The 17,011-nt window shown below is 44.0% G+C and overlaps 1 protein-coding gene across 4 annotated transcripts in view; it reads right to left on the bottom strand.

Moving 5' to 3' along the window:
• LOC134486747 (uncharacterized) overlaps nt 1–17,011 on the bottom strand; it is a 281,727-nt gene that overhangs the window by 20,984 nt on the left and 243,732 nt on the right. The gene's annotated exons all lie outside the window — the stretch shown is intronic.

The following is a 17,011-nucleotide window of genomic DNA, read 5'->3' as shown; positions in this document are numbered from 1 at the left end:
ACCAAAATGCGAATGCTTCACTCCTTCTTTAAAAGGGGAACAAGAATACCCTTAGGAGGGGATAGGGAGGCAAAGTTTAGAACAGAGGTTGAAGGAACGCCCATTCAGAGCCTGCCCCACATGTGGCCCATACATATACAGCCACCAAACTAGATAAGATGGATGAAGCTAAGAAGTGCAGGCTGACAGGAACCGGATGTAGATCTCTCCTGAGAGACACAGCCAGAATACAGCAAATACAGAGGCGAATGCCAGCAGCGAACCACTGAACTGAGAAGGGGACCCCCGTTGAAGGAATCAGAGAAAGGACTAAAAGAGCTGAAAGGGCTTGAGGCCCCATATGAACAACAATGCCAACCAACCAGAGCTTCCAGGGACTAAGCCACTACCCAAAGACTATACATGGACTGACCCTGGGCCCCAACTGCCTAGGTAGCAATGAATAGCCTAGTAAGGGCACCGGTGGAAAGGGAAGCCCTGCCAAGGCTATACTCCCAGTGAATGGGATTCTTGGAGGGAGGGCAGTAATGGGGATGGGAAAGGGAACACCCATGTAGAAGGGGAGGGGGAGGGGTTAGGGGATGTTGGCCTGGAAACCGAGAAAGGGAATAACATTTGAAATGTAAATAAGAAATACCCAGTTTAATAAAGATGAAAAAAATTCTTTGCCTAGTTAAAAAAAAGGAAGGGGTATTGTGTTCTTAGTATATCAATTTGAGTAAGTATCTACACAATAAAGGGTTCCTATGTAAATGAAAAACATGGTATTTTAGAAACTGCATCCCCAGCATTGGGTTTATGTTAATACTTGGGCCCACTGCTAATATTGTTACATGTTCAATACTCCTGGCCACCCTCCTCCACTGAGGGAACCACTCTGCTAGCCCTTCTGCTCCTCTTCATTTTGATTTCCTGTCTAGCCACATCACCTGCAATGCCTGCCTATGCTGCATGCTTTACTCTCGGCCTTGAGCTTGACTGAATAGCATTTTAGGATCTGCCTTCCTGTTCATTAGGTTCAAAATTCACACTGCCATGTGGAGTTCATTCCTTTCCATTCCTGTCTCGTTCCATTTGCTTGATAATCATGACTTAGCGATCCAGCCTTTGTCCCTCACCCCAGACTGTTGGGTTGCTTCTAGACACTACTGTTAGGAAGTCTCTGCCATGACTGACCATTACTCTTTCCTTGATAAAGCCATGATGTTATGGCTCTGGACATGACTTTTGGAAAAGTGACAGTGGCCATTGAAAACTGGGATAGTGACTGCTGGTTTTAGTCCGATGTGTCACCTATCTGCTGTGTAGTTCTTTCCTCCCAATTGAAACATTCCCTCCTCGAGGAAGAAGGAAAGCAGAAGTAAATACAACATGCAAGGAACAAAAAGGTCCTGAAAGTTACAAGGTTTCTAATTTCTGGTGAGAAGAGACTCTCTCACAGGTCACACTGTCCACAAGTCCTGCAGAGCGCTCCAGGGATGTAGTATTCATGAGTGTCACCCATGCTAGGGTGGGGATTTTGGTGACCTTTGAGTTCCACATGTTCCTGTAAGAAACCCTTCACTCATATGCCTGTATGTAACCCCACACACTTCATTGGTTCACTTGGCTGGACTTGAGCAGAACCATTTCTTATCTGGGATGAATAGACATTTGTCAATCTCTCACAAGGAAAAGTCACACACCATAATCATGAAACATTTTATTAATATCATCTAACAAGACAGTTATGAGCACAGGCAGCTTAATGAGGGAGTTGTGAAAAAACAGCCAAATTCACATCCACTTCATTGGTATCCAATTCTTTAACACTGTAACATGATGTCATCCACAGACATGCTGGGCCACACTTACAGTTACCCATATCCCATAGGCCATGAATTAGACACCCCTGCTTATTTTGCTTAGTGCTGTTATTCTGATCACCTATAGGGCCTTGCTGTAAAGCCTAATTGCATTTCAATGAATCTTTTTAAAGAGGCAGGACCTGCTACATCAGCGAGCCTTTGAGAAAACCGATGCATCTAAGAATACCGTCTGGTTGACTAGTTTGAGAATAAAAAAGAATCTTCTCAGTTCTGCAGCCAAAGTGAGCACCTACAGGACCTGAGAGGACTGGGGCTGCCTGGGTCATTCCATGCACCAGACACCCATCTACTCAGGATGAGAGCTGGGTTGTCCTTGACTGTTCCAGGCTGTCTGCCTCTCCCAGTTCACACATCACAATCTTCTCCTTCAAGGCCAAGTTCACTCTGCGGCAGAATGCCAGACCTTCTCTGTTCCCTATCCCACCACTGAGTAATGAATACCAGCTAAGTGATGGGCTGGTGCCAGTGACCTCCCAGCAAATACTCCCCCTGGAGCTGGATCAATAACACTTAGCTGATCTTTTACAGCATGGCAGGCATGCAACAGGAAACTCAGCCTGGGCCTTTCCCTCAGGGAAAGGCTTCTCTGACATCCCAAGCCCACTCTTGCAAGCTTCTAACAGCTCCCATCCTCTAGTGCAGGTTGAAGCAATGTGTGCTCAGAAGACTAATGACTCTCTCTCCTCAGCCTGACACCCCACTGCACAATGGATTGTAACTCTTACGCTCCATCTCCAGGGCAGGGTTCTTATCCTGAAAGTTCTGGCTTTGGAAGCCACAGGAATGAAGGGGACCCTCTTCTGGATCCACTGGGAGCCATGAGTCATCTCATGAACTTACGATGCTTAGATTTGGAATAAGGAGGAAGAAAGAAGAAATATCTACACGTGGGTGACAATATGACAAGCCTGGTCATGTTTCCTTCTAGTCTAGTCAAGGTCAGGTTCAGCCTGACCTCAGAGACCATAGAGAGGCAGGGAGTGGTGATAGCCAGCATCCACAGTGCTTCCTCTGTGCCTCTTCTGTTCTAAGTCCTTTGCTGTGAGCTCAGTGGATCTTGCCTTTTGTAACTCTAAAAAAGGGCTGCCAGCCCCACTCAGAAATGAGGAAAGCATAGCAATCAGAGCTGAAGAGGCTTGACCAGGTTCACAAAGCTGATGAACACTGAGGTCAGAGGTCGAGTCAGCTGAGATCACATCCACGACTTCTCCAATCCACCTCAGGGTTCTAGAGGGAAAGTTTCCTGGATCTGAACCCAGCTGTTATTAATTCATGTTACAGTGGTTTAAATAGTGCTTCAAAGAGCCCATGAGTTAAAGGCGTGGTCTCCAAGGTGATGGTATTGAAAGACACTGTGGACTGTAAGAGATGGAGCCTAGGAGAAAGGCCTTAGGTCACTGGAGGTTGTTAGACTTTAATCTCTCACTCTCTCTCCATTTCCTGACTCCTAATGTGAGTAGTTTGTTTCCTCCATGTCGTCGCTGACAATCCATCAAGTACGCTCATTAGAAAGGGAAAAACTGGGGCCGTTCATCTTAGACAAGAGAGTGATTAGTCTTGGACCAGATGTGCAAAATGAAATTCTCTTTACTTCATAAGTAGTCTGTCTTGGATACTTCGTTACAGCAACAGATAACTTGTTAATACAAATGTGACAGGCAAATTTTTTTAAAATTTTTTTTATCTTTATTAACATAAGTATTTCTTATTTACTTTTCGATTTTTATTCCCTTTCCCGGTTTCTGGGCCATCATCCCCCTAACCCCTCCCCCTCCCCTTCTATATGGGTGTTCCCCTCCCAATCCTCCCCCCCATTACTGCCCTCCCCCCAACAATCTCTTTCACTGGGGGTTCAGTCTTGGCAGGACCAAGGGCTTCCCCTTCCACTGGTGCTCTTACTAGGCTATTCATTGCTACCTAGGCAGTTGGGGCCCAGGGTCAGTCCATGTATAGTCTTTGGGTAGTGGCTTAGTCCCTGGAAGCTCTGGTTGGTTGGCATTGTTGTTCATATGGGGCCTCAAGCCCTTTCAGCTCTTTTAGTCCTTTCTCTGATTCCTTCAACGGGGGTCCCCTTCTCAGTTCAGTGGTTCGCTGCTGGCATTCGCCTCTGTATTTGCTGTATTCTGGCTGTGTCTCTCAGGAGAGATCTACATCCGGTTCCTGTCAGCCTGCACTTCTTAGCTTCATCCATCTTATCTAGTTTGGTGGCTGTATATGTATGGGCCACATGTGGGGCAGGCTCTGAATGGGCGTTCCTTCAACCTCTGTTCTAAACTTTGCCTCCCTATCCCCTCCTAAGGGTATTCTTGTTCCCCTTTTAAAGAAGGAGTGAAGCATTCGCATTTTGGTCATCCCTCTTAAGTTTCATGTGTTCTGTGCATCTAGGACAATTCAAGCATTTGGGCTAATAGCCACTTATCAATGAGTACATACCATGTGTGTTTTTCTGTGATTGGGTTACCTCACTCAGGATGATATTTTCCAGTTCTAACCATTCGCCTACGAATTTCATAAAGTCATTGTTTTTGATAGCTGAGTAATATTCCATTGTGTAGATGTACCACCTTTTCTGTATCCATTCCTCTGTTGAAGGGCATCTGGGTTCTTTCCAGCTTCTGGCTATTATAAATAAGGCTGCTATGAACATAGTGGAGCACGTGTCTTTTTTATATGATGGGGCTTCTTTTGGGTATATGCCCAAGAGAGGTATAGCTGGATCCTCAGGCAGTTCAATGTCCAATTTTCTGAGGAACCTCCAGACTGATTTCCAGAATGGTTGTACCAGTCTGCAATCCCACCAACAATGGAGGAGTGTTCCTCTTTCTCCGCATCCTCGCCAGCATCTGCTGTCACCTGAGTTTTTGATCTTAGCCATTCTCACTGGTGTGAGGTGAAATCTCAGGGTTGTTTTGATTTGCATTTCCCTTATGACTAAAGATGTTGAACATTTCTTTAGGTGTTTCTCAGCCATTCTGCATTCCTCGGGTGTGAATTCTTTGTTTAGCTCTGAACCCCATTTTTAATAGGGTTATTTGTCTCCCTGTGGTCTAACTTCTTGAGTTCTTTGTATATTTTGGATATAAGGCCTCTATCTGTTGTAGGATTGGTAAAGATCTTTTCCCAATCTGTTGGTTGCCATTTTGTCCTAACCACAGTGTCCTTTGCCTTACAGAAGCTTTGCAGTTTTATGAGATCCCATTTGTCGATTCTTGATCTTAGAGTATAAGCCATTGGTGTTTTGTTCAGGAAATTTTTTCCAGTGCCCATGTGTTCCAGATGCTTCCCTAGTTTTTCTTCTATTAGTTTGAGTGTATGTGGTTTGATGTGGAGGTCCTTGATCCACTTGGACTTAAGCTTGGTACAGGGTGATAAGCATGGATCGATCTGCATTCTTCTACATGCTGACCTCCAGTTGAACCAGCATCATTTGCTGAAAATGCTATCTTTTTTCCATTGGATGGTTTTGGCTCCTTTGTCAAAAATCAAGTGACCATAGATGTGTGGGTTCATTTCTGGGTCTTCAATTCTATTCCACTGGTCTATCTGTCTGTCTCTGTACCAATACCATGCAGTTTTTAATCACTATTGCTCTGTAATACTGCTTGAGTTCAGGGATAGTGATTCCCCCTGAAATCCTTTTATTGTTGAGGATAGTTTTAGTTATCCTGGGTTTTTTGTTATTCCAGATGAATTAGCAAATTGTTCTGTCTAACTCTTTGAAGAATTGGATTGGTATTTTGATGGGCTTTGAATCTGTAGATCACTTTTGGTAAAATGGCCATTTTTACTATATTAATCCTGCCAATCCATGAGCATGGGAGATCTTTCCATCTTCTGAGGTCTTCTTCAATTTCTTTCTTCAGAGGCTTGAAGTTCTTATTACACAGATCTTTTACTTGCTTGGTTAAAGTCACACCGAGGTATTTTATATTGTTTGGGGCTATTGTGAAGGGTGTCCTTTCCCTAATTTCTTTCTCAGCTTGTTTCTCTTTTGTGTAGAGGAAGGCTACTGATTTATTTGAGTTAATTTTACACCCAGCCACTTTGCTGAAGTTGTTTATCAGCTTTAGTAGTTCTCTGGTGGAACTTTTGGGATCACTTAAATATACTATCATATCATCTACAAATAGTGATATTTTGACTTCTTCTTTTCCAATCTGTATCCCCTGGATCTCCTTTTGTTATCTGATTGCTCTGGCTAGAACTTCAAGAACTATTTTGAATAAGTAGAGAGAGAGTGGGCAGCCTTGTCTAGTCCCTGATTTTAGTGGGATTGCTTCAACTTTCTCTCCATTTAGTTTAATGTTAGTAACTGGTTTGCTGTATATGGCTTTTAGTATGTTTACATATGGGCCTTGAATTCCTATTCTTTCCAGGACCTTTATCATGAAGGGATGTTGAATTTTGTCAAATGCTTTCTCAGCATCTAATGAAATGATCATGTGGTTTTGTTCTTTCAGTTTGTTTATATAATGGATCACATTGATGGTTTTCTGTATATTAAACCATCCCTGCATGCCTGGGATGAAGCCTACTTGATCATGGTGGATGATTGTTTTGATGTGCTCTTGGATTCGGTTTGCCAGAATTTTATTGAGTACTTTTGCGTCGATATTCATAAGGGAAATTGGTCTGAAGTTCTCTTTCTTTGTTGGGTCTTTGTGTGGCTTAGGTATAAGAGTAATTGTGGCTTCGTAGAAGGAATTCGGTAGTGATCCATCTGTTTCAATTTTGTGGAATAGTTTGGATAGTATTGGTATGAGGTCTTCTATGAAGGTCTGATAGAATTCTGCACTAAACCCGTCTGGACCTGGGCTCTTTTTGGTTGGGAGACCTTTAATGACTGCTTCTATTTCGTTAGGAGTTATGGGATTGTTTAACTGGTTTATCTGTTCCTGATTTAACTTCGATACCTGGTATCTGTCTAGGAAATTGTCCATTTCCTGCAGATTTTCAAGTTTTGTTGAATATAGGCTTTTGTAGTAGGATCTGATGATTTTTTTAATTTCCTCTGATTCTGTAGTTATTTCTCCCTTTTCATTTCTGATTTTGTTAATTTAGACACACTCTCTGTGTCCTCTCCTTCATTAGTCTGGCTAAGGGTTTATCTATCTTGTTGATTTTCTCAAAGAACCAACTTTTGGTTCTGTTGATTCTTTCTATGGTCCTTTTTGTTTCTACTTGGTTGATTTCAGCTCTGAGTTTGATTATTTCCTGCCTTCTACTCCTCCTAGGTGTATTTGCTTCTTTTTGTTCTAGAGCTTTTAGGTGTGCTGTCAAACTGCTGACGTATGCTCTCTCCTGTTTCTTTCTGCAGGCACTCAGAGCTATGAGTTTTCCTATTAGCACAGCTTTCATTGTGTCCCATAAGTTTGGGTATGTTGTACCTTCATTTTCATTCAATTCTAAGAAGTCTTTAATTTCTTTCTTTATTTCTTCCTTGACCAGGTTATCGTTGAGTAGAGCATTGTTCAACTTCCATGTATATGCGGGCGTTCTTCCCTTATTGTTATTGAAGACCAGCTTTAGCCCGTGGTGGTCTGATAGGACGCATGGGATTATTTCTATCTTTCTGTATCTATTGAGGGACAGGCAAACTTTTTAATTTATTCTCTTAGTCCCTTTCATTATATGGGATGGAAATAATACTACCCTCAAACAATTATGAAAATGAAAATATAATAGGTAACAGACTCAGTCACCAAGTATTCATTTCTTCATGGTGGAGAACATGACTGGTATCCCTTGATCATCACAGTAGACATCCTTTTGACATGAAGCAGGAATTCCCCAGCTCATATTTGGGTCCATAATATTACAACCTTGTGCTTTGTGGTGACTATTGCAGTTTCTACTCTTGACACTTCCCTAAGGTGCTGGTGAGCCCTCTTGGTAGAGGTATTGTTTTAACCACAGCCCTTCCCTGGCTCTGTTGTTCCATTCACACCAATCTCCCTGGTTACAGCTGCCACCTGCTTGAGTAGATGGCTGAGGAAATCCTCCAAACAGTAACAGGGGTAAAGCATTCCCCCCAAGGAAAGCTTGGTTGCCTTAGCATGAACACACTGCTTTGCTCTTATCCCCATGACCAAATGAGCTTCATCAAATGGAGTATCTTAGGACAGGGAGGTAGCTCAGTGGTTAGGCACTTGCCAAGCATGCATGTAGCCCTGGTCTCAACATCCCAGTATTTCAAAAGAAAGGCACGAGTGATAGCAAAATTCTGGTATAAAAGGACCTTTCTTTCACTCTGAGGTTGAGACCATTTTAATCACAGCAGATCTGGTGTTTCAGCTTTATCACCTGTAAAACAAACCACCCCAAGATAAATGATTCTGCACGATAGCAATTGTCATGTCCTCTCTTGGGTTTGGAGAGTCAGGATTGTGAAGAACACCTCTTCCCTGCCCCATTGTGCCTGGGACCTTGGCTGGAGAACTTGATGGTGGTGGCAGACTGGCTCATCTGAAGCTTGCCTAGGATTAGAGGACCTGGCTCCCAAAGTGGTTCACACACATAACCAACATGCCCTGGAGGCAAGTTGGAGTGTGTTCACATGGTTCTCTTCACAGTGAGTGGTGTCAGAAGTGCAAGATCAAAGCACATGCAGGAGTGTTGCTTGTGGGGCACTCTTCTAATCTTGAAAGTGGCTATCTCATTCCTTATCTGTTCCTTTACATGAATTCCCCCTCCTCATGTACCTGAATCTTAGCTTCACCTTCTTATGAGAATACCAGTCCTACTAGGCTGGGGCAACCCCATGATCTTTTTAAGTTTAACCCAAAAACCCTTTAGTTTTAACTTTGTCTTTTAAAAATCTCATCTCCAAATAGTTACTTTGCAAGATCCTGCAGGTTTGAACATCCCGTGAACTGGGGGAGAGGCAATTTAACATAATAAGTATCCTGATGAGTGGTAATCTGCAGATGTTGGCTTATTTCAACAATCACATGTAAGAAAATGCAAACCTTCTGCTACACTTAACCACATCACAAAGCACCCATCTCTGAGGAACAGAGCTCAGAGGGCACAAAGCCACTGGGCCCTAAGGGCCCCAGACAAACCAGTTAGTTGGAAGCTTCTCTCTAACGCTTTGCCGTTTACAAGGAACATCCAATTCCTTTCCCGGGAAGCTGCTAAGCTTTAATATGAGAAGGGACTTTAAAGTCTAGTTCCTTGATTGCTCATCTGCCATGTTGAAGGTGTGCAAGTCAGTAGTATCACCCAAGACTTGGGGCAGTGTAAGCAAAGCCAGTGAACTTCACTGATGGGTATGATGTTCACTCTTTGCAAGGAGCTGGCAATGTGTGGTACATGGCATAGAACAGTGCACAAACAATAAACCAGGTGTCCAATGTGACTATGAATTCACAGGTCACACTGGACTCTAGTCACAGTGGAGGAAAAGAAATTCCAGCCCTTTGGGGTGAGTAGGTGTTATTCCTTGTCCCTGGGCTGATCACTCTATAGGAAACAGAATCATACTCATCCTAGCATCGGATGTTATTGTTCTTAGAGTTTAAGATGAGGGTCTAGACCGCTGGATTATCTATAGTTAAGTTACTGACGTTCCCAGACATAGAATAAGCCTACGGTCATAGGTCAATGCAACAGCTTCAAGGTCTCCTGGCCTTCTTTGTGTTGATGAATCTGTAATGGAACTGGATCTGGAGCCACAAACCATATCTCCTGGGCCTGTCTTGGAGCATTTCACAGGGCTATCCTTCTCTTCCTCCATTCCTCCAAGGTTTTCAGTGAGGCCCCCACCCCCAGCCTCTTTGCCTTACCTTCCTTCTAAACTAGCACTCACTGGCCTAAGTCTGAGAACCTAGAGAGAAGAGCTTATCCTGTGACAGGTCTTCCTTTCTTTAGAAATGGTGGGACTCATTTAAAGTTCTGGAGCTCCTCCCTCCTAGAGAAAGGGGGATGCCTGCAGCCCCAGCTGGCCACATCCCCCATTCACCTCATCCATCATCCCGACAGGTGGGCCCTTGAGAGAAGCCACAAGCTGGACAAGGGTAATTAGGATCCATTAAGGAGATGAGGCTGAGCTGCAGGAGGGGGACTATTCATTCAACAGTGCTTTCTTCTAAGTGGGGCCATCGGGCACATGGGACTGGCTCCCTGAGTTCCTGGGGAGGCTAAGGCAGTTGAGTAAATGAGCACTTTGAGGACAGAGAGGCCTGGAGCTGAAGCAGGACCCATAAGCCTGCTTTCAGGCGCAGAAGGCAGGGGGTTCTGGAAAGGAGCAGGACCTCCCAGCAGGATTCCACACAGGCACTTGCTTCTGACTGGAGGCCAAAGCTTCTCACTCCAAGCTCTGTAATCAGCTGTTTTCAGCAGCTTCCCCACAGGGTCATGCCCAGGGTCAACTTTGCCATCTCAATGGAGGCACCATACTGTTGCCTGCACACTTCTCCTGGCGCTGCCTCCAAAAGGCCTCTGTCAGAAAGCATCATTCAAGAGGAGTTACAAATCAACCTCTTAGCAGCTCATCAAGCCTTTCCTTCTGATTAACCTGCCACACAGGCTGGCCTCCCCTAGAGAATGGGGGAAAAAATCAAAGGACTTTAATCAGATCAGAAAAATGGAGGTGCAGTAGATTGTGAGGTAATGGGGAGGTGGGGTGGACAAAGGGATGAGGTCCTAAAAGCACTGGCTGCAGGAAACCAAAATCAGTGCACCCCTTTCTTTTAAACCCAGATTGACTCAGCTGAAGGAAGGCAGGGAAAGGCTATTCCAGGATATTGGGACAACTCTGGAGTGAGCCAGAAGCCTTTATGTACACACACACACACACACACACACACACACACACACACAGACACACACACACACCGTGTTCAAGGCCATGAGTCCCCAGAAATGCACAGAAGCTTTGCAATGAGCTCCCTGTCTTACCAGTCAGCCTGTCTTGTACAATGCAGAAAGACAAGAGAGCTTCAATCCAGATACAAGCAGGTGGGGGCACTCATGATGGCAACAGTGACTCTTGAATTTAGGAGTTATACTCTGCCACGTAAAACTGCTTCATCCGCACAGAGGTAGCAGTGCCAGCTTTCCCTACAGCTTACTAAAGCCAAGAAACAGTATGTCCCTAAAGAGACAAGGTCAAGGTCACCTAGCTTGTGAATAGCAGAGTCTGGATAAAATGAGCTCATTTTAAGAGTTTTTCAGGCATTCACATGGTGCACACAAATGTGTGAAAGCACTGATACGCACATAAAATTAAGTTAAAATTACATGTGTGTGGGTGGGGTGTGTCCAGACACACACACACACAAACACACACACACACACACACACACACACACACACACACACACCCTTTCCAAAAGAAAACATCTCAATTTTTTTTTTCGTTCAGGGCCACAGTCAGCAATACAATCCAATTCCACTGCCCTCTTGTTCAGGACCACAGACAGCAACACAATCCAATTTTACCTTACCCAGAAGAGACCCCTGGGAAAGGTTTCTTTCCGCTGCATTTTTTTACTAAGGCCAGGTCAAAGAGTACTGAAGTGAACCACGAGAGTGGGGTCTTTGTCCGGTTGTCCCCACCTCCTGCAGAGATAGTTGATCATATAGCCTATTGCTAATATGATCAGGGGACTTGGGGAGAAAGACAACTGTGCTGATGGGAAGGGGCCAAAACTTCTGCATCTACCACAAAGCTCCCCATGGCAGAATGGTGGTGAATGGCCACACACATTTGCATAATAACCTCTGTGTTGTTCCCTTTGTTTTTTTTTTTTTTTTGTTGCTTCAACTAATTGCTTTTAAGCACTCTGCTGTTTCTCCCTCCTCTGCAAAGAACCAGCCCAGTCATCCACCAAATGGCTGACTTTTGCAGCCTGCTGCTATTTGCTGTCTTAAGTAAATGTGCAGAGATAGGGCAAGAGGCAAAGCTCTTGATCAGTAGTGGGACCTGATCTCTGGGCTGGCTTCACATATCTGCCATCTGTATAATGGGACACTGTGTCAAGAAAGGTTTTAATGTCACTATCTAGCATTTCTCAATGACTTTTAATGGGACCTTCACAATGACATAAAATACTTAGCCCTGTATTTTATTCATGTTTCTATAAGTCACATCTGATTAGGGCACTGCCCACACAGTGGCAATGTGAAACTATATGATAAAGGCCCCAAGAACCAACTGGTCATAGATACCCTGTCTACTCTAAAGTTTATAGAAGCATGCCTATGCCTAGAAAAAGTGACAATTCCATTAGTCAGAATCCAGCCTAACACTGGACTTCATAAATTTGGCTGATCTTTCATAAAGATCTTTCTCTTTCATGAAGAAACAGAACCAAGAGATGCACAAAGACTTCTCTCCATTGGTGGAATGACTTCTTTTGTAAACAAACTCTGTCTGGAGTCCAAAGAGCTGTCCTTGGTCCTGAGGAAACCAATTATTCTACTAAAAGAAGCAGGGAGCTGTCCTCTACTGCTCTCTGCCTGTGGCTCCATTTCTCAAGGTGAACATCACTAATCTATTCCTAAAACAAGAAACATCTTACTTCTGCAGGCTTGATGGGCACTGGAGATGATCCCATCTCAAATGAGACCCAAATATCATACACACCCATCCCTTGTGGAAATGACTGATTCTCGAATTCTGCCTCGGTTGGCTCACTTGGAATTTCTATTCCCCTTTTCTGACAGCCTACATGAAGCTAGTTTAATCTCTGGGATTCATATTTAAAACTGGAAGTCCCATTGCTCCTCTCTCTGCATCTAACTTCCTATCACAGCTCTGTGCAGTTCCTCTCAGTGCCTCTCTGCTGCACCCATCTAGGGACTGAAGCCATCCTGGGACTCTATGCTCTTCAATTATCATGAAGATATTTTCTTTCCTAGCTTTCAAGCAAAGTCCAAAGAGACCAAGTAAGTGTCTGTTTGCCTCTGTCTCTAGATCACTGACATTGACAGAGCAGGAACCATTCACTGCCCACACAGTTGTCCCTCTTGTTGTCTTGATATTTGTGCTTTCTATGAGACCATCAGTTGGGGAAAGTGATCTTCTGCCCATTACCTTCCCTGGCTCTTGATTAGCCCATAGTAATCTCATTCTACTCATTCTCTCATTCTCACTATTGGTTCAAGAAGAGTCATGTGAGATTACATATATATGTATATATGTGTGTGTATATATATATATGCACACATGCACGTGTACAATACACATGTACACATACACACATTCAGATATACACATGTGCACATACACACACACACACACACACACACACACACACACATACACAGAGAGACATACACACATATAGTCTTGGCCAGTGAAATGTTAGAGCAACAGTAGCAACAGTAAGGTATCTTCAAAAAAATATTCCAACTGATTGAAAGAGACTAGCAGGAGAGACAGTCCCTTTTCATCAGTTGAAGGGTGTCTTGTCAAGACCAGCAACAGTGAATAACGACAGTGAATGAGTTAATAGCAGTGGAAGGAAGGAGATTCCTTAGCAACAGGGACAGGTAGATATTCACTGACCTGAAACCACTCTTCCTACTACCACCAAAATTCTTGCTTTATAACTACTTATAAAATCTTATCATCTAACAAACATTTATTTGGTTTCCTGCTCTTCTTTGTGCTGAAAATATCCAAAGTGGTAAGCATGGATTTTCCTGTGTTCAGTCTGTCCTGTGGGCTTTGTTGCATTACATGCTGGGCACAGGCAGACAGACTGTGTCCTTGAAGCTGAACTCTGTCATAGGGAAGATGAGTACTGACTAGAAGAGGAGCATTGGACCCCACTGCTTCCGAGGGTCATTCCTATTCTGTTCCTGACTGACTGTGGCAAGATGAGGTGTGGGAAAGTAAGGTATTTTAGCCTTGACCTTGGTTGCCTAATAAATCAAGGAACTCAATCTAGATCACCTACTTGGAACCAAACCTGTGTGAAACTGGGACATACAAAAAAAATTAGTCTTGGTGTACTAAGATCCTTTCTGTAACCGTGGTCAACTTTTTAATGGAAATGTATCCTAGACTACTTCTCCTGTTTTTAAAATGCAATTAACTATTTGTCATCTTCTTTTTTCTTCTTCTCCTCCTCCTTCTCCTCCTCCCCCTTCTTCTTCTTCTTCTTCTTCTTTGTGTGTGTGTGTGTGTGTGTACATGCATATCCTATGTTACATGTATGGAAATCAGAGGACAACTTCAAGTATCTGGTTCTCTCCTTTCACTACAAGATCTAGGAGTCAAACTCAGGTCACACAGTTTGAGAGGCAAGCATTTCTACCCACTATACTATCTTGCTGGTCCTGTGCCCTATTTTTATACACCCCATTCTATGCTCAACAAAAAGGCCTGTTCCTAAATATTTTCATTTAAAAGACAAAATATGTGGCCAAAATAATGAATCTCTAATGGGAGTCTTTTGGATCTTATCAGATTCAAATGGAGCAATTTTGAGCAGAAACGTTATTTCTAAAATTCTACCGCATCAGTTGCTACCAATTTTCCTCTACGCTTTCTTTGTCAAGAAATATTTGCTTCTTTCTGCCATCATGACTCACTGTCCATTTTCTGTCCTCTAACACATTAGCCTGACATTGAGGCTGATTCTTCAGGTAAGGATGTGTCTGTCTTCCCTATTCTAAAGATTATGAGGTGGTGATGAAGACAGGAGTCCTCTAGAAGGACTGTGTCTACCACGGGATAAACTCTAACCAACCCTTCTCTGACTCCAAGATGCAGGAGTAAGAACAAGATGGCTTTGCCTCCTGCAATGGCCTTTTCATGACTCTGTGGCTGCCAAGTCAGGTAGAGAAGCTGGTGAAGGCAGGAGTTTTCTACAGACCCTTGTCTCCACAGAAAGACACACTGCCTGTGAGTATTGTTCTGTTTCTTGGTCTCAGTTGAGGCTGTGCTCAGAAAAGCCAGTCTCATAAGGCCAGGGGGTGGGTTACCGAGAGCACAGAGCTAATGCTATGGCGACTAGAGGATGGTGGAAGGGAGACAAAGTCTCCTCTGTTAAATCTTCATAAGAGAAAGGAGGAAAAATTCAGGAGAAGCAGGAGGATCACCCCATCCAATACATCAATCAGTTCATAGTGCAGCCAAGTCTCCTTTAGAGACCCCCCATATCATCCAATTTGTTCATCTCAATGGCCTGCCCCCAGAGTGGCGTGTTGCTTTTCAGCCTGCAGTTACATACAGTTCAGAAGCTTTGGGTTTCTAGAATAAAGCTGGACTTTGGGCAGCTGTCAGAACTGGTCTTGACTGCCATGCATCCTTGCCAACAATCCACAGCTTTGGACATCTCACAGAGAAAATAGGGAGGACTTGACAGCAGGTACTCTGATACTCAGAGAGCAGCTATGATGGGCACCTGAAGGTAACATTCACATGCGACAGTGAAGATGGCCCCATAACCAAGTGCCATGCAAGGGCCAGTCTCTGATGTGCCCTAGAAATGCCAAGGAATGTGAGTGCCTTGTTTACTCTGTAATGGACAAGAAGGAAACACCTTGACGTAAGTACATGCCCCCAAGCCCCTGGATACGCTTGCCTTGGGCTAAGAATGTTGGGATGAATATTGCAAAGGATTCTTTTAGGAGGTCAGTTTTCCTAAACAGCTCATCTAGGTCACCTTAAGCATCCATGAGGTGCCAAAGAATACAGGCATCATGATCCCACAGGAAATACACATTTCTCATCCTATACCTGGTGGACTCGGAGCCTCTGAGAAGCTCCATGTTAATGAGTGATTGTAGACCTCATAACTCTGCTTCTCCAGGCCAGTGAGATAGCTCAGCAGGCAGAGGCTCTTGCCATGCATGTGAGTTAGGTCATTAGCACCCACATAAAAGTAGGCAGAGAAAATTGACTCCACCAAGTTGTCTTCTGACCTCTAAACACTGCTCTGGGGTACTTGCTTTCACCCATATTCTGCATGCACCCTAACCAAGCAAGCAAGCAGACAGCTCTGTCCTATAGACCTTCCTGATATGATGGGCTTGTTTCCTATCTACACAGTCCAAGACATTACAGCAGCCTCATGTGGCTAAGAAGCATTGCCAAGGCAGCTAGTAGGGCTGAAAAACTTCATTCATAACTTTGCTTTGTTTTATCAATTAAAATTTAAACCCAAGGACTTGCCTCTAACTATTGGCTATGATGCTGTCTACAAGAAAATGTGAGGCCATCTACAGGCAATAGCAGGGGTTATAAGAGGGTACAGTGGGCTACCCCCATTGCCAGAAAAACACTTGGGGAAGTAAATGCTTCTGGAGGAGGAGGGATTCCAACTCTCCCTTCACTGAGTGCCCTTTTCCTGTTAGAATGTGCAAGAAGCTGGGTCACATGAACCCAGAAATATGTAGGGAAGGAATTGTTTACACAATACAAAAACTAAGAATAGCAGAAAGGGCTGGGATGCACAACCAGCAGGCCTGGAGAACAGAGCCTAGAAACCCTTCATTTTCCTTAAGTCCTACAGGCACTTGACACTGTAGGAGCAACAAAGGCCACAATTAAACTGCAGTGTATACACATGTAGGGATGTACATGAACTGAAACCTAGCTTGTGTTCCATTTCAGAAGGCCCTACTCTGAGGCCATCTCTCTAGGAGAAATGCCACTGTAATAGGACCCTCTGTTTTGTTTTGACATTTTTTCCCTGGGAGGCTAAGCCAGAATCAAAGGTAGCCTATGAAGGTAGAGCCAGGTACCAGGCAATTAGCATCTTGCCAGCTCGGAAATTCTGAGAGAGCAGTTTTTGTCTGTTTGTATGTACTGACCTCAGGTTACCTGAGATTTCAGGAGACAGTTCAAGGAAGGAGGCCTGGGTATCTGGGAGACAATGCTGTGGGGCATACAATTTAGGCAAGCACAACACAGCAGAGGAACCATAGACATTGTGGGAGTGAGGATCATTGATTGGATTTACTAGTCCCAACCTTAAACTTGTCTCCTACCCCAATCTTTGTAACACAGCCGACTGTCTGCCCATTCCCTAGAGAGACATGTTCAGGATCATCAAAGATTCACCTTCAACACTACTTCCCCTCACAGCCCATCAAGCTAGTCAACTAAACCTACTGGTTCACCTCTCGTCATTTGCCTTCCAATCCCTCATCCTGACCCCATTGACTCCATGAGGTCCCCCGTA

Source organism: Rattus norvegicus, chromosome 4 (genome assembly GCF_021556685.1).
Source record: "Rattus norvegicus strain SHRSP/BbbUtx chromosome 4, alternate assembly SHRSP_T2T, whole genome shotgun sequence".
Lineage (NCBI taxonomy): Eukaryota > Metazoa > Chordata > Mammalia > Rodentia > Muridae > Rattus > Rattus norvegicus.
This window is presented reverse-complemented; position numbering and strand designations above follow the sequence as displayed.